Consider the following 20,362-nt stretch of genomic DNA (forward strand, 5'->3'; position numbering starts at 1 on the left):
TGGGAAGAGGTTGCAAGACAGAGAGCAGGTCTTCCAGGACTCGCAGCCAAGATGTCCTTGGGATGAGGGGCAGCTGCCCTCTATGCCCTGCATGTGTGTTGGTGGGGCAAGGAGCGAGCCACCTCAAAGTGAGTAGACACATTGGAGAATTTTGAATGTGAGCCTTTTCATCAAAAGGAGCACGTATGCAACAGCTACAGTGTGACTCTGTGGACCAGATGGACAAGTAAAGACAGTTCGAAAGCACCCTTAAGTGCAAGTAGATAAATAGGTACCGCTTTCAAGTGGGAAGGTAAACGGCGTTTCCGTGTGCTGCGCTGGTGCTGGCTCGCCATAGCAGCTTCGTCACGCTGGCCACGTGACCCGGAAGTGTCTTCGGACAGCGCTGGCTGGGCGCACAACCCTAGAGTCGGACACGACTGGCCCGTACGGGCAGGGGTACCTTTACCTTTACCTTTACCTTTACTCCAACCTGCATCTAATATCTTATTGTAAATTTATGAGATCTATGGATTTAGGGCGTTATACAAATTTAATAAAATAATAATAATTAAAAACTCCCCCTTCGCCTTACCTGCTATTGCTGCATATTGCTGGCCAAATCTCTGTAGAGTAGGCAACTTGCTGTTCACATATCCTGCTTCCAGCCCTTCAGTGGCACAAGAAATAATATATCTATACCAAATTTGTTCGTGACAAGGCCATAGGAACTCCTACTAGCGCATAGCTGTCAACGTTTCCCTTTTTCTAAGGGAAATTCCCTTATTCCAAATAGGATTCCTCACAAGAAAAGGGAAAAGTTGACAGCTATGCGACTAGGTATTCTTCCATTGCCCTGCACTCAGTTCCCATGATTACCTGACACTATGGTCCTCAGCCTATCAGCACTCCTTTCTGTTCTTCCTGTTAAGTCCCCTGTCAGGCACTCTGACCCGCTTCCCGCTCGCTCAGTCTCTGCATTCTATTCTGTCCCTAATCACAAAGGCCCGCCCACATTCCAAAGGTAAATCTACAGATGGTTGCTATCATCAGAATCCTTCTCTCTCTATAGGAGTCTCCTTCCCATTTTGCTTTGGGCCCACAACAGGCCATCCCATGGGGTGCCTTAGTGCATTCTTTCACCTTTCAGGGAAGATGACAAGCAGTCTTCCCTGGCTGCTGGTGCTGATCTCATGGAATGTGTTGAGTGAGACTGCAGGTCAGAACCCTCCACAGGGCTATAGGTATGCCTCCTATGAGATGATTGTCCCAAGGAAATTAACCCCCCGATATGGACAAAACCCCCACAATATTGCTTACTTGCTGCAAATTGAGGGGAAGGGCCACATCGTGAAGCTCAGGAAAAAGAAGAGCTTTGTGCCTAAACATTTCCCTGTCTTCACTTACAGTAGGGAGGGGGACCTTCAGATGGACTATCCTTTCATCAGAGATGACTGCTTCTACCGCGGCTTGGTAAAAGGCCATCCTGCCTCTCGAGTCACCCTCAGCACTTGCTCAGGGGGACTCAGAGGTCTGTTGCACTTAGAAAACCGCACCTATGAAATCGAACCTGTTCAGGCATCTGCTACTTCTCAACATGTGTTGTATAGATTGGAGGAAATGGTGGGTGCTGTACGAATGAGGTGTGGGCTAACAGAGGAAGAGCAAAGACGCCAAGAGGCCATGATCCAAAGCACAAATAATGTAACAGTTCAAATTGATGCGAGAGGAGCCTGGTGGACACACACCAGATACTTGGAGCTTGCCATTGTGATAGAACATGAACGATATGTCAGGTTTGACAGAAATGAAAGTCGTATTGCTTTGCAAGTTCTAGATATTATCCATGCTGCAAACTCAATATATGAGCCACTTGCTGTTGAGTTGTCTATAGCTGGCCTGGAGATTTGGTCAGAAAAGAACCTCATGAAAATCGAGGACACAATAGAACAAACACTGCTCAATTTTGTCACGTTTGTAAGAGAGTCACTAAGTAAACATATAGATCTTGATGCTGCTCACTTATTTGTATATAAAAGTTTTGGACCTACAGTTGGATTAGCGTACGTAAGAACAATTTGTCTTGCACACTGGGCAACTGGTGTTGAGTCATATATGACTTACAGTTTGTTTGATTTTACTGTTATATTTGCCCATGAATTAGGACATAATCTTGGAATGAAACATGATGAAAAATACTGCACGTGTGATCGACATGCTTGCGTTATGGCTGCATATGGAGTAAGCACAGATAAGTTTAGCAATTGCAGTTACAAGGATTACTTCTCAGTAAGGAACAGACAGTGTTTGTTAGTTCCACTAGACCCTGATCTAATGTATAAATTTGCATACTGTGGAAACAAAGTAGTGGAAGATAAAGAGGAATGTGATTGTGGCTCAACAGAGCAATGCAGGTTGGATCCATGTTGCCAGTCTAATTGCATGTTGAGTCCAGATGCCACTTGTGCTTTTGGACAGTGCTGTGTTGAGTGTCAGTATCTTCCAGTTCATAAGGTTTGCAGAGAACAGGTCAGCAGCTGTGATCTCCCCGAGTACTGCAACGGGACTTCAGAATGGTGTCCTGAAGATGTTTATGTACAAGATGGTGCCCCGTGTAGTGATGGGGCATATTGCTATCATGGGAATTGCACAACTCACACTAGGCAGTGCAGAATGATCTTTGGCAACAAAGCAACCGGTGCATCAAAGGATTGTTTCAGTGAAATGAACGCTCGAGGTGATCGCTTTGGCAACTGTGGGCTTAGACATGACACTTATAAGAAATGTGATACTCAGAACATCTTGTGCGGCCGAATCCAGTGTGAAAATGTTGATACAGTACCTTCTTTGGAGGAACACAGCACCATAATTAACACACCCCTAGGCAATAGAAAATGCTGGAGTACAGATTACCATGCTGGATTGGAGATACCTGATATTGGAGCAGTGAGAGATGGGACTCCTTGTGGCACAGAAATGATGTGTATTAATGGGGAGTGCAATAAAGTGTCTCTCTTGAAATATGATTGCAATGTCACAAAGTGTCATAATCGAGGAATATGCAACACCTACAAACATTGTCATTGTGATTATGGCTGGGCTCCTCCAGATTGTCTCAATGAAGGCTATGGCGGCAGCATTGACAGTGGACCTCCACCACCAGGGAAGGCCTCACAGCATACTGGCATCATCATAGGAATTATAGCAGCAATTGTATTTCTTGTTTTTACTGTTGTTGCTATACTTGGGCTGGGTATTTATTTCAGGAAGCACCCGAGAGAGCGGTTTGTAAAAAACCCAGAAAAAACATATGAAGAAGGTGTAAAAGAGGAAGAAAATTCTGTCCCAACTGAATCAGAGAAATGAACAATACACTGAATGTGTCAAATAGAAGCACAGGAAATAATGGACAGTATTATGCAGAGATACATTTAAGTTTCTAAAGTTTTTAAAGCCCTTCTTCATTATATTTGTCTACTAGGCACAACAGGGCGGAACTCTGCAATATGGTGAAAAATACTGCACTTGTGATCGACATGCTTGCGTTATGGTTGCATACCAAGCAAGCACAGATAAGTTTAGCAATTGTAGTTATAAGGATTACTTCTCAGTAAGGAACTTTCAATGTTTGTTAGTTCAACCAGTCCCTCATCTAATGTATAAATTTGCATCCTGTGGAAACAAAATAGTAGAAGATAAAGAGGAATGTGACTGTGGCTCACCAGATCAATGTAAATTGGATCCATGTTGCCAGTCTAAGTGCATGTTGAGTCCAGATGCCACTTGTGCTTTTGGACAGTGCTGTGTTAATTGTCAATTTCTTCCAGCTCAGTCTGTTTGCAAAGAGAAAGTTCATGCCTGTGACCTTCCTGATTACTGCAATGGGACTTCAGATTTGTGTCCTGAAGATGTTTACGTACAAGATGCTGCCCTGTGCAGTGATGGTGCATATTGCTATAATGGAAATTGCACAACTCACAATGGACAATGCAAAATGATATTTGGCAACAAAGCAACCGGTGCATCAATGGATTGCTTCAGTGAAATAAATGCTTGAGGGGATTGCTTTGGCAACTGTGGGCTTTGACATGACACTTATAAGAAATGTGATACTCAGCATATCTTGTGTGGCTGAATCCATTGTGAAAATGTTGATCAGTTACCTTCTTTGCAGGAACACACCACCATACTTCATACTGCCCCTGGCAATAGGCAATGCTGGAGTACAGACTACCACGCTGGAATAGAGATACCCGATATTGGAGCAGTGAGAGATGGGACTTTTTGTGGTAGTGACCTGATGGACATTGATGGGAACTGAATGAGCATGTCCTTCTTGCAGTATGATTGTAATATCACAAAATGTCATGATTGAGAAATATGCAATACTCAGAAACATTGTCATTGTGATTATGGCTGGGCTCCTCCTGACTGTCTCTATGAAGGCTATGGTGGTAGTGTTGATAGTAGACCCCCTCCAAGACATAATATTTTTAAATTTAGCTCCAGCATGGCAGCAATTATAGGAGTAATTATATTTGTTTTTTGTGTTCTTGTGGTTCTGGTTATTTATTTCAAGAAGCACTAGACACAGAAGTTTGGCCAACCGAAGGAGCAGATGCATGAAAAAAATATTTAAAAAGGAGAAGACATTCCAAACTGAATTAGAGAATTGAAGAATGCACTGAAATTGATGTGCAAATTGATAATGGACAATATTATACAGAAATACATTTAAGTCTTTAACCTTTTGATTACTCTTAAAAGTTAGGGATATTTTTTAATTATTTTTTTCAGCCAGGCACTACAAACAGGAAAATTTTGCAATGTGGTCTATATTCTCTAGCTCTCGTATGTATCTTCCTTAAGCCCACAGCAGGAAAAGCCCTGGGCAGGAGGGGCTAAACCCTCAGTGAAAGAAAATCCCATTCACACAGAAATTTACATAGTGATTCTGTTGAAATAACTGAGATGCTAACCTAAGATATGCTGGCTGTCTAGCAATAATATTGCAGCTGATTGGCTTAGCTACTGAACAGCAGAAACATATGCAGTCTTAGTTATTTCCACCAGTGTAGGATGGGCGTTGAAAAAGGTACTGTGGAAGCAAAAAACATGAATGTTATAATGCTAAAATATACAACAACCTTACTTATAAGTAGCTTTTCCTTAATCTTTATTTATATGCAGAAGATAGTGCATAAACTCTGAAAGTACAAACGGCAGTGTTTTCAATCCAATATAAGTATAAAATTGCTCTGAAGTCAAACAAATGAAATATATTAGTTTTACGGATAATTCCTTGAGTAAATCCTCAGGGATGATGATGATGATATTTTTATTATTTATACCCTGCCCACTCTGGGCAGCTTACAGCAAACATAAAGCATAATAAAACATCAAACATTAAAAACTCCCCTATAAGGTAAAGGTAAACCTGGATGATTTGTTGTTGTCATTTAGTCATGTCCAACTCTTTGTGCCCCCATGGACCAGAGCACACCAGGCACTCCTGTCTTCCACTGCCTCCCGCAGTTTGGTCAGACTCATGTTCATAGCTTCGAGAACACTGTCCAACCATCTCATCCCCTGTTGTCCCCTTCTCCTTGTGCCCTCAATCTTTCCCAACATCAGGGTCTTTTCCAGGGAGTCTTCTCTTCTCATGAGGTGGCCAAAGTATTGGAGCCTCTGCTTCAGGATCCGTCCTTCCAGAGAGCACTCAGGGCTGATTTCCTTAAGAATGGGTAGGTATGATCTTTTTGCATTCCATGGGACTCTCAAGAGTCTCCTCCAGCACCGCAATTCAAAAGCATCCATTCTTCAGTGGTCAGCCTTCTTTATGGTCCTGCTCTCACTTCCATACATCACTGCTAGGAAAACCATTGCTTTAACTATATGGACCTTTGTTGGCAAGCTGATGTCTCTGCTTTTTAAGATGCTGTCTAGATTTGTCATTGCTTTTCTCCCAAGAAGCAGGCGTCTTTTAGTTTTGTGACTGCTGTCACCATCTGCAGTGATCATGGAACCCAAGAAAGTAAAATCTCTCACTGCCTCCCTTTCTTCCCCTTCTATTTGCCAGGAGGTGATGGGACCAGTGGCCATGATCTTAGTTTTTTTGAGCTTCAGACCATATTTTGCCCTCTCCTCTTTCACCCTCATTAAAAGTTTCTTTAATTCCTCCTCACTTTCTGCCATCAAGGTTGTGTCATCTGCATATCTGAGGTTGTTGATATTTCTTCTGGCAGTCTTAATTCCAGTTTGGGATTCATTCAGTCCAGCCTTTCTCATGATGCATTCTGCATACAGTGGTACCTTGGGTTAAGTACTTAATTTGTTCCGGAGGTGCGTTCTTAACCGGAAACTGTTCTTAACCTGAAGCACCACTTTAGCTAATGGGGGCCTCCTGCTACCACTGTACTGCTGGAGCACGATTTCTGTTCCCATTCTGAAGCAAAGTTCTTAACCCGAGGTAATATTTCTGGGTTAGCGGGGTCTGTAATCTGAAGTGTATGTATCCTGAAGCGCATGTAACCCGAGGTACTACTGTATACGTTAAATAATCAGGGAAACAATATACAGCCTTGTACTCCTTTCCCAATTTTGAACCAATCAGTTGTTCCATATCCAGTTCTAACTGTAGCTTCTTGTACCACATTCTCAGTAGACAAATGAGATGACCAGGCGCTCCCATTTCTTTAAGAACTTGCCATAGTTTGCTGTGGTCGACAGTCAAATACTTTTGTGTAGTCAATGAAGCAGATGTAGATTTTTTTCTGGAACTCGCTAGCTTTCTCCATAATCCAGTGCATGTTTGCAATTTGATCTCTGGTTCCTCTGCCCCTTTGAAATCCAGCTTGCACTTCTGGGAGTTCATGGTCCACATACTGCTTAAGCCTGCTTTATAGAATTTTAAGCATAACCTTGCTAGCGTGTGAAATGAGCGCAATTGTGCGGTAGTTGGAGCATTCTTTGTCACTGTCCTTTGGGATTGGGATGTAGACTGATCTTCTCCAATACTCCAGTACTGCAGTGGCTTGCTGCTCCAGGTGGATCACGTTTAGTCAAAACTCTCCACTATGACCTGTCCATCTTGGGTAGCCCTGCACAACATAGCTCATAGCTTCTCTGTGTTATTCAATTCCCTTTTGCCACAACAAGGCAGCGATCCATGAAGGAGCCTGGATGGTTAAGTCCAGTCAAAGGCTACTATGGGGTGCAGTGCTCATTTTGCTTCAGGCCAAGGGAGCCTGCATTTGTCCACAGTAAGTTTTCTGAGCCATGTGGCCAGCATGACTGAACCACTTCTGGCGCAACAGGGCACCATGATGCGTGCCGGAGTGCATGGAAACACCATTTCCTTATATAACTACTGACTTCTGCTATGCCAGGAAGAAGGATGCACAAATTCATTTCAATTACGTTTAGTCATGGAAATAGACAGGCCTGCTGCCTTGACCCTGCAACAGTGGGTGCCATAGGCATGCTGACATCACTGCGACTTATGCATGTGGTGTTGGCATGCCCCATGGTTTGTGTCCGCTGCAGAGTGGAATCTGGGGGCAGTGGCCCCTTCATTTAAAAATTGTGGGTGCCTGGGCACCCAGGGTCTGTTAGTTTCTGTTTGCCACTGAGCAGTGCTTTGGAGTCACAAGACTGTTTACATTCCACACATTCTATACTGTTGGAAGTCTCACGGGAGACGGATGTGACGTTACTGGTTTCCTGTTCCTTTGTTTGTTTGCAGTTGCTCTCTGCTTTCACAGAGAGGATGTATATTTCTTTGCTGTCTGCGTAGTAAGAAATAAAGCATAGCGATGTAGCCATAAATCTTATCACTTTCCAGTGCTGGAAACTCTGCTGAACAGGAATGTGCCTGAGGCCTCATCAAAGGCTCAGGTTTTATCGTCGGAGGCATTTCCGAAGGACTTGGCCGAATGAAAATGAGCTTTATAAGCTTGGCCGAGCGGAGATGCCGACATGGTTGGCACCTATGGAAATAGAAGAACTAGAAATATCCTTTTTGAAATCAATTACAATACAATTGAATTTTGAAAAGCAGTGTTGAATGGCCTGGTATTGAATGTGATTTACATACATTAATAGTATATAGTTATTGTGAACCTTCAAAGTTGGATCAAACTCAATGTGACATGAAGGTGACTGGATCTTATGAGATTATTCATTGTTAAAAAGCAGAAATATGGCACACCAGATTAGTCATACTTAGTGACACTGAAGGAAGAAGGAATTTAAATATTTTGTCCTATACCTTTTCCTTGTTGACTAAGGCAATTGAGTGCATTTCTCTGGAAATGAGCTGCGTGCCTGCCAGTTGTTCCCTTTTGATGTTGCTTGTGTGAGCATGCAAGGGAGCCAGGCTGGTGGTCCCTGGGTTGAGCCAGGCAGGTCCACCTGATTTGGACAGCTGGGCTGTGGGGTGTGCACGGCTCTATTAAATACAACCTATGAAATCAGCTTTCGGTAATTAGCCTACCTCTTCACAAAATACACCCTACTTTCAGAAGTCATCATTTTTTAAAAAAAGAAGAAAAATATTATATGGTATAGGGCTTTTTTACTGTGATTCTTTGGTTGAATGATTGCAAATCCATTTTACCTTCAAATGGCATTTAAATCACCGTGCACCAATCTGGGGGCAATGTGCGCTTATATTTCATTACTGGTGACTTATTTCAATTAAATATTAGTTTTGAACGTTTGCAAATGACCTTTAAGTTTTGTTTTCTAAAGTGGAATAAAGCAAGAATTACATTAAGAGAATATATATACAGTGGTACCTCAGGTTAAGAACTTAATTTGTTCTGGAAATCCATTCTTAACCTGATACTGTTCTTAACTTGTAGTACCACTTTAGCTAATGGGGACTCCCGCTGCTGCTGCGCCACCGCCACACGATTTCTGTTCTCATCCCGAAGCAAAGTTCTTAACCCGAGGTACTATTTCTGGGTTAGCGGAGTCTGTAACCTGAGGTGTCTGTAACCCGAAGTACCACTGTAAAACATTAAACATTAAAAAAACCTTCTCTATATAGGGCTGCCTTTATATTTCTTCTAAAAGTTGTATAGTTATTTATCTTCTTGACAACTGATGGGAGGGCATTCCACAGGGCAGGCGCCACTACCAAAAAGGCCCTCTGCCTGGTTCCCTATAACTTCATTTTCTTCGGTGAAGGAACTTCTAGAAGGCTCTCGGCGCTGGACCTCAGTGTCAAGGCTGAAAACTGGGGGTGGAGACACTCCTTTAGGTATATAGGGATGAGGCCATTTGGGGCTTTAAAGGTCAGCACCAACACTGATTTGTGCTTGGAAACATAGTGGGAGCCCATCTAGAAATAATGTTCATTTCGAGAGCATTCAACTTTCTGCAAGTGGTAAGGTTTAATGGCTCCCATCTATCAATATCTAGGGAAGCCTCTTTTTTAAAATTTATGTTTGTTATTTTATGTATTTCATTTATGTTTACTGTTACTAGCTGAGTTATATCTCTTGGTGTTAACATACAAATCTAGAACTGATATTGCCTCAGTGAATTTGCTTAAGTGAATGGGTAGGATGCTGGTGGCGCTGTGGGTTAAACCACAGAGCCTCTTGGGCTTTCTGATCAGAAGGTCAGCGTTTTGAATCCCCGCGACGGGGTGAGCTCCCATTTCTCGGTCCCAGCTCCTGCCAACCTAGCAGTTCAAAAGCACGTCAAAGTGCAAGTAGATAACTAGGTACCGCTCCAGCAGGAAGGTAAACGGCATTTCCGTGCACTGCTCTGGTTTCGGTGTTCTGTTGTGCCAGAAGTGGCTTAGTCATGCTGGCCACATGACCTGGAAAAACTGTCTGCAGCTCCCTTGACCTGTAAAACGAGATGAGCGCCGCAACCCCAGAGTCGTCTGTGACTACACTCAACTGTCGGGGTAATTTACCTTTACCTTTTAAGTGAATGGGTAATTGAATTTTCACCTGTTGGCATCAATTCCAATTTGGATCAATTAATCGAGTATCCTGATATTTTACCCCAAGCTTCAATTGTTTACATCAAATTAGGAATACTGGTTTTTAAATGTGTTTTTTTTAAAATTTCTTTTTTACCTTTTTAAATTCCTTTTTGGTGTGGGGGGTGTGATGGATGTTTAGTTGGGTTTGGGAATCTGTTTTGGTATGTTTGCAATTTTGGTATGTTTGTAGTTTTTACTGTTTTGGGTTTTATTGTGTTTTGTTTTTTGTTCTTAAGGGGAGGGGTCAGGGATGCCTGGGAGTGTGTCCCAGCCAACAAAATGGCTGGGGCAGGTTCCACAGAGGGGGATGCACTGGGACAACAGATCTCAGTGATCACGAGTAGGAGGAGGAGTTACGCTAAGACCAGACCATGTCATTACTAAGGAGGCAGATTTAATTGCTGTTTGAGAACTATCCCTGCCTCCGGGTCTGGTCTTGACCAGATGGACACTGGAATCAGCAAGGGATACCCCCATAACCTGAACATACTGCTGTGCAATGCCAGGTCAATGATTCATAAGACCACTGCTTTCCATGACTTGATTGTGGATGGAGGTCTTGACCTGGCATGTGTAACAGAGACTTTGTTGGATGAAGCAGATGGGCCTGTCCTTGCCACTGCTTGTCCACCAGGTTTCTCTTATGCACAGCAACCCAGGCCTTGTGGGCAGTGAGGGGGGGGGGTTGCAGTGATTTTTAGGAAGTCATTAGTTTGCACCAGGCGTCCTGTTGGGAAGACCCAGTTCTCTGAGTGCATGTTCTGAAAGTTGGGCAATAGGGGCAGTACAGGATTCCTTTTGGTGTACCGACTTCCCTGCCCAAGCTGCTTCAGGTCATGGCAGATGTTCTCCTGGAGACACCTAGGGGATTTTAACATCCATGCTGACACAACCTTACAAGGGGCCGCTCAGGACTTCGTGGAAAGCATGGCCTCCATGGGGCTATCCCTGAATAAGTCTGGCCCAATTCATAGCCGCAGACATGCCTTAGACCTAGTGTTCACCTCTATGGATGTTGGTGATCTGACACCAAGTAAAACTGAAACTAAAGAAGTGCCATGGTCAGATCACTTCCTGGTGCAACTGGACTTCTCTGTGACCCTTCCCCTCTGCAGGGAGGTGGGACTGATTTGGATGGTCCGCCCCCACCACTTAATGGATCCAAATGGTTTCCAGAGAGTGGTAGGGGATGCTTTATCCCATGTTAATGGCCTTTCAGCTGATTCCCTGGTGGCCCGCTGGAATGTGGAGTTAACCAGGGCTATTGACTGTTTGGCTCTGAAGCGGCCTCTCCGATTGCATGGAGCCCAGACAGCCCCGTGGTTTTCCACAGATCTGGGGGCAATGAAACAATCGCTGAGATGGCTAGAGCGCCGGTGGCAGATAACTCATTCTGAAGCTGACCTGACACGGGTTAGAGCTCAATGTCGAGCCTACCAAGTGGCGGTAGTGACAGCAAAGAAGACTTTCTTCACTGCCTCTATTGCATCTTCAGAAAACAGCAGCAGGAGACTCTTTCAGGTGGTTTGCAATTTAGCGGAACCACCTGCTCCATCAGGGCCCAGTACAGGCCACATGATCTCCTGCAATGATTTTGCAAAGTTTTTGCAGATAAATTCGCTCAGATTCGGGAAGAGGTAGACTCCACCATGGGAGCAGGACTGGGGCGGGAGAGTGCTAGAGTTCTGTCTAGACATATTGTGTGCGATCAGTTCCAACCTGTTACCTCTGAGGATGTGGACAGGCTGCTTGGACGAGTGAAACCAACCACCTGTCTCCTTGTCCATCCTGGCTTATAAAAGCTAGCCAGGAAGGGCTAGGTAATGGGCTTTGCGGGGTGGTGAATGCTTCTCTCTGTGAGGGAGCCTTCCAAGACCTGCTAAAAGAGGTGGTTATCAAACTGCTCCTTAACAAACCATCTTTAGATGTGGCCAAAATGGCAAACTATCACCCAGTCTCAAATCTTCCATTCTTGGGCAAGGTGATTGAGCGAGTGGTTGCTGAACAACTCCAGGCACGACAGAAGAAGCGGACCATTTGGATCCCTTCCAGTCAGGATTCAGGCCTCATCATGGGACTGAAATTGCCTTGGTCGCACTGGTTGATGATCTCCAGTGAGCTAGGGACAAAGGTGAGAGTTGTTTCCTAGTTCTGCTGGATCTCTCAGTGGCTTTTGACACCATCGACCATAACATCCTTCTGGACCGTCTAGAGGGGCTGGGAGCTGGGGGCACTGTCATACAGTGGTTCTGCTCCTTTCTCCTGGGCCGTGTTCAGAAAGTGGGGGGGGGGATGAGTGTTCAGACCCCTGGGCTTTCACTTGTCGGGTGCCTCAGGGTTCTGTCCTCTCCCCCATGCTTTTCATCATCTACATGCAGCCACTGGGAGAGATCATCAGGGGGTTTGGGCTGGGTTTCATCAGTATGGGGATGATACCCAGCTCCATCTCTCAAATCAGAACCAGTGAAGGCGGTGAAGGTCCTGTGTGAGTGTCTGGAGGCGGTTGGAGGATGGATGGCTGCTAATAGATTGAGGTTGAATCCTGACAAGACAGAAGTACTGTTTTTGGGGGACAGGAGGCGGGCAGGTGTGGAGGACTCCCTGGTCCTGAATGGGGTAACTGTGCCCCTGAAGGACTAGGTGCACAGCCTGGGAGTCATCCATGGAGGCACAGGTCAAATCTGTGTCCAGGGCAGCTGTTTACCAGCTCCATCTGGTATGCAGGCTGAGACCCTATCTGCCTGCGGACTGCCTCGCCAGAGTGGTACATGCTCTGGTTATCTCCCGCTTGGACTACTGCAATACGCTCTACGTGGGGCTACCTTTGAAGCTGACCTGGAAACTACATCTAATCCAGAATGCGGCAGCTAGACTGGTGACTGGGAGCGGCTGCCAAGACCACATAACACCGGTCTTGAAAGACCTACATTGGCTCCCAGTATGTTTCCGAGCACAATTCAAAGTGTTGGTGCTGACCTTTAAAGCCCTAAATGGCCTCGGTCCAGTATACCTGAAGGAGTGTTTCCACCCCCCATCGTTCTGCCCGGACACTGAGGTGCAGTGCCGAGGGCCTTCTGGTGGTTCCCTCGCTGCACAAAGCCAAGTTACAGGGAACTAGGCAGAGGGCCTTCTCGGTAGTGGCACCCGCCCCGTGGAACGCCTTCCCACCAGATGTCAAAGAGAAAACTACCAGACTTTTAGAAGACATCTGAAGGCAGCCCTGTTTAGGGAGGCTTTTAATGTTTAATAGACATTTTTCTTTCTTTCTTTTCTCCTCCTGCGATGAGGCTACATTTTAATATTTTAATGTTCCATTATTTTAATGTTGTATTTTATTTTTGTTTTTAAGTTGTAATCATTCATCTTGTTTTTATTATTGCTTGTAAGCCGCTCTGAGCCCGGCCTTGGCTGGGGAGGGCGGGGTATAAATAAAAAATTATTATTATTATTGTATTTTAATATTTTGTTGGAAGCCACCCAGAGTGGCTGGGGAAAACTAGCCAGATGGGCGGGGTATAAATTAATAATAATAATAATAATAATAATAATAATAATAATAATAGGCTTCAAAATAAACAGAAGGGGATCATCTGCAAATAAAAACAATTTATATTTGACTGAATTGTGAATTGCTCCATGAATCTCACAATGTTGTCTGATAGTGCAAGCCAGGGGTTTTAAACATATTGTTACAGAACGGGGGGGGGGGTGTCCCCCTAAACACTGAAATTAATAAATGCTAGGATGTGGGGTTATTTGTGATATGAGGGGAGAATATAAGCTGCAAAGGAATTCTTGGGTAGCCTGGCCAAACTAGGTCCCTTAAAGCCATTGTGAGTTGTTAAAAAGAGAATGGCACTTCTAGCCCCAAGCATGATCGGAGACTGTAGATTTGGAAGGTTGCCAGGGTAACTGCTCTGGGGAAGGGCAAAGGGTTTCTGGGAAGAAGAAGGGGGGAGATCCATTTTGGGAAGGGAGAAGGAAGGACTGCCTGCAATGCTTGGGCCATGCTGTAAGATCTGGACCCCCTCCATGCAAACTGAGGGTGTAAATAGGTGAATAGACCCTATTTCTTAAAGCACTACAGCTTCCACCTATTCTCCAAAGGGACACAGACCCTGTGTGGACACCTGAGATCCCATGCGCTTTTGCCATGGCTTTTGTCACAATATATTAAAGAGTAAAGGTGAAAGTGGACATCCTTTTCTGTTTCCTCAGGCCAGTGGAAAGAGAGCAGACATAATCTTGTTCACTTTAACTCTATATGCAGGTGAAACATATAATACTTTAATCCGGCATGAATAGCTCAATTGGTTAAAGTGTGGTGCTGATAATGCCAAGGCTGCAAGTTCGATCCCCATATGGGACAGCTGCATATTCCTGGGGTTGAGCTAGATCACGCATGTCCAACTGTGATCTACTATCCAGTATCAAAAACTGGAAATGATCTACCACACTCTCCCATTGTCATTCTTCAACTTAAACATATTATATTTGACTGGGGAAACCCAGCCAGATGGGCGGGGTATAAATAATAAATTATGATGGTGATAAAAATAATAACATCATTACCCCCACACCAGGCCCCTCCCAGGGCCCTTGGTACACATGGGAAGCCAACACGCCCCAAAATGTTCAACTTCCCCTTTTCCAGACGAAGAGCTCCGTGGGAAGAGGGGGTGGTGGCTTACATTCATGTAAACACAGCTAGGCTGGAGCTGGAAAGGTGGGGAAAGTTCAGCACCCACGCAGAACTAAGATGGAGAGTGGAGGGGTGTGGGACCTGGCATTTTCTTTCCACAGGAACCAGTAGGAGGGGTGTCATTGTCTCTCTTGTGCACCGCACTTCCCTTGGCTCACTCTGCAGCACTGCAGCCCTTGTGGAGCATGTGTGCCTCATTGTCGACCCCACCTCCTTGCCCCGGGACTGTGGCTTGCAGGGGGCAGAGGCAGGCACCTCACATGTTTCTGGGGCCGGCTAGCTGACTGGGCGTCGGAAAAGCCGGCAGCCAGAGCAGGGCGCTTGAGGCAGCCGCAAGGAGGCGTAGGCAGCACCTGCGCCAGCCAGAGCTCTTGCTGCAGCGGTGGTGAGCAAGCCTAGCTAAGTACAGGGCAGCTGCTGGGAGAGGGCGGTGGGCAGAGGTGACGAGGCCTTGGTCATGCTCGACCAAAATCCATCCCGCGATTGACACATTGGACATGTCTGGGCTACATGATCCTAAGGGTCCCTACCAATTCTATGATTTTGTAAAATCCAGTGGAAATCCAATGTTTCTGAATACCAGTTGATAGGAATCAGAAAAAGGGAAAGCACCTAAGTCTTAACAGTAGGCTTCCCAGTTTGGCCACTTTGGGAAGAAGATGCTGAACTAGATTGGCCTTTCACCTGACATAGCAGGGCTTTTTAAGTTCTGATGCTCTGTAATTACCCTTTCATGCATTCCCACACTCCATCTTCCTTCTCCATTCTGTTCCATCAATCAACTAAGCTCCACCCACATTCTAAAGGTAAATGTACGGAGTGTTGCTATGGTCAGAATCATCCTCCTGCTCTAGTTAACATGCAGCTTTATTTCCACCACCATTCCAGACCAAAAGGGATTGTCATGAATGACAGGCATTAGTACAGCGCTCTAGTGAATTCTTTCACCTCTCAGGGAAAATGACTAACCACCACACATGGCAACTGGTGCTGATCTCATGGAATGTTTTGTGTGAGACTACAGGTCAGAAACCACCACAAGGCTTTATGTATGCCTCTTACGAGGTGACCACCCCAAGAAAACTAGTCCCTAGGTATGGACAAGAACATCATGATGTCACCTACCTACTGCAGATTGAGGGGAAAGGCCATGTAGTGCATCTCAAGCAGAACAGGGGCTTTGTCCCTAAACACCTCCCTGTCTTCACTTACAGTAAGGAGGGAGACCTTCAGGTGGACTATCCTTTCATCAGAGATGACTGCTTCTACCGTGGCTTTGTACAAGACAAGCCTTCCTCATGGGTCACCCTCAGCACTTGTTCAGGGGGCCTCAGGGGTCTGCTGCATTTAGAAAATGACACCTATGAAATTCAGCCTGTGCAGAGATCTACTTCTCAACATGTGATGTATAGGTTGGAAGAAATAGAGGGTGCTGCACGTATGACATGTGGGTTAACAGAAGAAGAGCAAAGGCATCAAGAGACCATGATCCAAAAAACAGAGAATATAGTGGCTAGGGGTGCTCCAGAAGGAGGTTGGTGGACACACACCCGTTACGCAGAGGTTGCAATTGTTGTGGATTACGAAAGATATGTGAGAATTGATAGAAATGAAACTGTTGCTGCTATGCGAGTTCTAGATGTCATTCATGTTGCTAATTCATTATATGAGCCACTTGGTGTCGTCGTGACTCTTGTTGGATTGGAGATTTGGTCAGAAAAGAACCTCATTGTGATTGATAACAACATTTACACCCTGCTTTCCAATTTCAATGACTGGAGAACAAACACCCTAAATAAACATCTAGAGAATGATGCTGCTCATTTATTTGTATATAAGGGCTTTGGACGTACGCGAGGATTATCATATTTAGGAACAATCTGTTGGACTGATTGGGCATGTGGTGTTGAATCATATGTTGGTTATAGTTTGTCTGATTTTTCTAATACATTTACTCATGAATTAGGACATAATCTTGGCATGCAGCATGATTCAAAATACTGTACTTGTGAACGACATGCCTGCATTATGGCTGCAGCTCAGGCAAACACTGATAAGTTTAGCAACTGTAGTTATCAGAATTATTTTGAGCTAAGGAACACTCCATGTTTGTTAATCCCACCAGAGCCTGATAAAATGTATAAGCTCAAACACTGTGGTAACAAAGTAGTGGAAGATGGAGAGCAATGTGACTGTGGTTCACCAGATCAATGCAAGTTGGATCCATGTTGCCAGTCTAACTGCATGCTGCGCCCAGGTGCCACTTGTGCTTTCGGACGGTGTTGTGCTGAGTGTCAGTATCTTCCAGCTCATTATGTCTGCAGACAAGAGGTTAGCAGCTGTGATCTTCCTGAGTACTGCAATGGGACTTCAGAGTGGTGTCCTAAAGATGTTTATGTACAAGATGGCACCCCGTGTAGTGATGGTGTATACTGTTATCATGGAAATTGCACAACTCACAGTGAGCAGTGCAAAATGATCTTTGGCATGGAAGCAACAGCTGCTTCAAAGGCTTGCTTCAATGAATTGAATGGTCGAGGGGATCGCTTTGGCAACTGCGGCCTTAGACATGGAACCTATAAGAAATGCAGTGCTAAGAATATCCTATGTGGAAAAATCCAGTGTGAAAATGTTTATAAACTACCTTCTTTGGAGGAACACAGCACCCTAGTTAATATACCCATTGGCAATAGGAAATGCTGGAGTACAGACTACCACAGTGGAATGGAGATACCTGATATTGGAGCAGTGAGAGATGGGACTCCTTGTGGCACTGACATGATATGCATTAATAGGCAGTGCAAAAGTGTATCCCTCTTGAACTATGATTGTAATTTCACAAAGTGCCACTACAGGGGTATATGCAATACTCATAAACATTGTCATTGTGATTATGGCTGGGCCCCTCCAAACTGCCTCTCTAAAGGCTTTGGTGGCAGCATTGATAGCGGGCCTCCACCACGAGGTAACATTCTGGATCGTAGCAATCTCGGTGCAGGATTAACAGAAGTAATTGGATTTGTTGTTCTGCTACTATTGTTGTTGTTGGTCTGGATATTTATTTCAGGAACGGACTGAGACTGAAGTTCTTACATTTAAGTAGAAGAGTTTGTCAAGCACAAAAAAGAAGAAATTCTGAAATGGATCACAGAAATGAACAATTGGCAGTGTGCCAGATACAGAACAAGCAATAGATTGTACTATGTAGATATACATTCAATTTGCTAACTTTTTGATTATTTAAAAAAATCTTTTCATTAAATTTTCCTCCTAGGCACTCCAGGTTGTGAAAATCTTGGTTTTCTCAACAGGGGAGAATTACGTTATATGTTGAGCCTCACTACATCCTCTGTCTTCCAGAAAGTATTCCTTTTACCCAGGGCTTTTTTTCCATCTGCAACTACCAAAACTTAGTTCTGGTGGGTGCCATTGCCATTCTTAGAGAATGAGAGAGACATTCATAGTGAGTTCTGGCACCTCTTTTTCTAGAAAAAATAGCACTGCCTCTACCTCATGGATTTAGAAGCTGTGATAGTCTAAGTATTGTTGGATAACAACCCCTATTAGCCCCAGTCAGCACTGACAATGTTCAGGGATGATGGGAACCATTTCCAACAACATCTAGAGGGCCACAGGTTTTTTAATTGGGTGTATGTGTGTTAAACACTGAGCAGAATTCTAGTTCCCAAATAAGAACCCATTCTTAAGGAAGGGTGTGGATTTTTAAAGCACCCAGGGGGTCCCACCACTGAAGGAGGAAAACCTTTAAATATTTTAATCATGCTATGTTCATATTTACCAAGGCAACTGAGTGACTTTCTCTGGAAATCATCTGCCTGCCTGTCAGCTGTTTCCCCTAGTTGCCTGTATGAGAAGGAAGGAGGATGGGAGCCAGTCAGGCAAGTATGTGTCTCCTGTGGCTGAGTTCCATCCCTTTCCACCAATAGTAGGCCCACCATTTCACTGCATTCCAGATCTTCTTTCCTTTCCAGGCCAATTAGAAGGGGATGAGGAGGGTGGGGATGGAGCAGCCTGCAGGGGGAACAGGCCAAGGAAAAGGAAGCTGTGTTATCAACTTACCTTGTCTTCCTTCTCCTCTCTGGTCCAAAGATTGGAGTGGGTGGCCAAGCTGCTCTCCTACCCATCCAACATTTCTCAGACAAAAGTATGGATGCTTCTCTGAAACCGTAGGAAATTGAGCCCATAAGTGCAGGAGGCAGGATTAACACAACGACCTCCTGCTTTTTCGCCTGAAAAACATTTGCAGTCTAAACTTTGCACATGGACAGTGGGAATTTATCAATTCTACAACTTCTGCTACTTGTTTTGAAAGGAATGTTAAGCTCTTGTGAGCTTCAACTATCTGTCTCTTCATTGTGAATTCAAACAAGCACATTTCTTTGCTTCTGGTGAAGTTCCCTAGAAAAAAAATTAAACCATTAAAAATAAGTCTATGAAATCAGCTTTCTGTAACCAGAACTTACCTCCTCACAAAACACACATTTTTCCTCCCTAGCAGTTTTTAAAGCACAATAGCCATCCATCTACAGGCTGCTACTTTGTTTTATAACGACTCAGGTTAAATTATTGCAAGTTCATGTTACCTCCAAAGGTGTTCAGACACATTTTGGAGTGATTTTACTGTCTTGAATTTGCTTTTCAGCTTCCTTTTTACCAACCTCCTCTGTGGTGGACCCTACACCTTTCCCCCTACTTGAGGTGTATTTTACTGCCAGTACAGTGGTACCTTGAGTTAAGAACTTAATTTGTTCCGGAGGTCCGTTCTTAACCTGAAACTGTTCTTAACCTGAGGTACCACTTTAGCTAATAGGGCCTCCCGTTGCTGGTGTGCAGCCGCTGCGTGATTTCTGTTCTCACCCTGAAGTAAAGTTCTTAACCCGAGGTACTATTTCTGAGTTAGCGGAGTCTGTAACCTGAAGCATAATTTGCTCCCACAAGGTACAATGATGGCCATCAACTCGTGTGACTTTAAAACAGAGTTAGACAAAATCTATGAAGGATAAGGCATCAAAGGCTACTTGCCAAAATGGCTGGCATGCCTCAATTATTAGAGGCAGTATGTGACTCAATAGCACTTCCTATCACAAGTGGGGTAAACATACAGTTCCTGATTGTGGGCTTCCTAGTGGCATCTGCTTGGCCACTGAAGAAACAATATGTTGCATCAGATGGACCTTTGGCCTTATCCAGCAGGGTTTTTATTATGTTCTATAAGTGCCTGTTCAGCTAAACCTCTCTTCCATCCATTTTCTCTACGGTGGTACCTCAGGTTACATACGCTTCAGGTTACAGACTTCGCTAACCCAGAAATAGTGCTTCAGGTTAAGAACTTTGCTTCAGGATGAGAACAGAAATTGTGCTCCGGCAGCATGGCAGCAGCAGGAGGCCCCATTAGCTAAAGTGGTGCTTCAGGTTAAGAACAGTTTCAGGTTAAGTACGGACCTCCGGAACAAATTAAGTACTTAACCTGAGGTACCACTGTACTAAGTTCTGTGCTCAACCAAGCTCTGTCCAAATTCCAAAGGTGAATATACTGGCTGTTGCTACGGACATAATTCTCTTGCTTCCCAACTTGCTTGAGGTTCAAAAGAAGCTCCCCTGTGTTGAATGACATGCAAGAGTGGAGTGCTCTAGTGAATTCATTCACCCGTCAGGCC

General features: G+C 44.5%; 1 protein-coding gene and 2 pseudogenes across 3 annotated transcripts in view; all 3 read left to right on the forward strand.

The window, feature by feature from the left end:
• Nucleotides 1–20,362, forward strand: part of LOC309353070 (uncharacterized protein) — a gene marked incomplete at its 5' end in the record, with an annotated part of 87,686 nt that overhangs the window by 45,995 nt on the left and 21,329 nt on the right. The window lies entirely within an intron of this gene.
• On the forward strand, nucleotides 375–4,529 carry LOC309352789 (disintegrin and metalloproteinase domain-containing protein 20 pseudogene; annotated as a pseudogene). The gene has a single exon. The product of its transcript is annotated as a disintegrin and metalloproteinase domain-containing protein 20 pseudogene (transcript).
• LOC309352802 (disintegrin and metalloproteinase domain-containing protein 20 pseudogene) lies at nucleotides 13,558–18,070 on the forward strand (annotated as a pseudogene). The gene has a single exon. The product of its transcript is annotated as a disintegrin and metalloproteinase domain-containing protein 20 pseudogene (transcript).

Source organism: Podarcis erhardii (genome assembly GCF_964252035.2).
Source record: "Podarcis erhardii genome assembly, chromosome: 1".
Classification (NCBI taxonomy): Eukaryota; Metazoa; Chordata; class Lepidosauria; order Squamata; family Lacertidae; genus Podarcis; species Podarcis erhardii.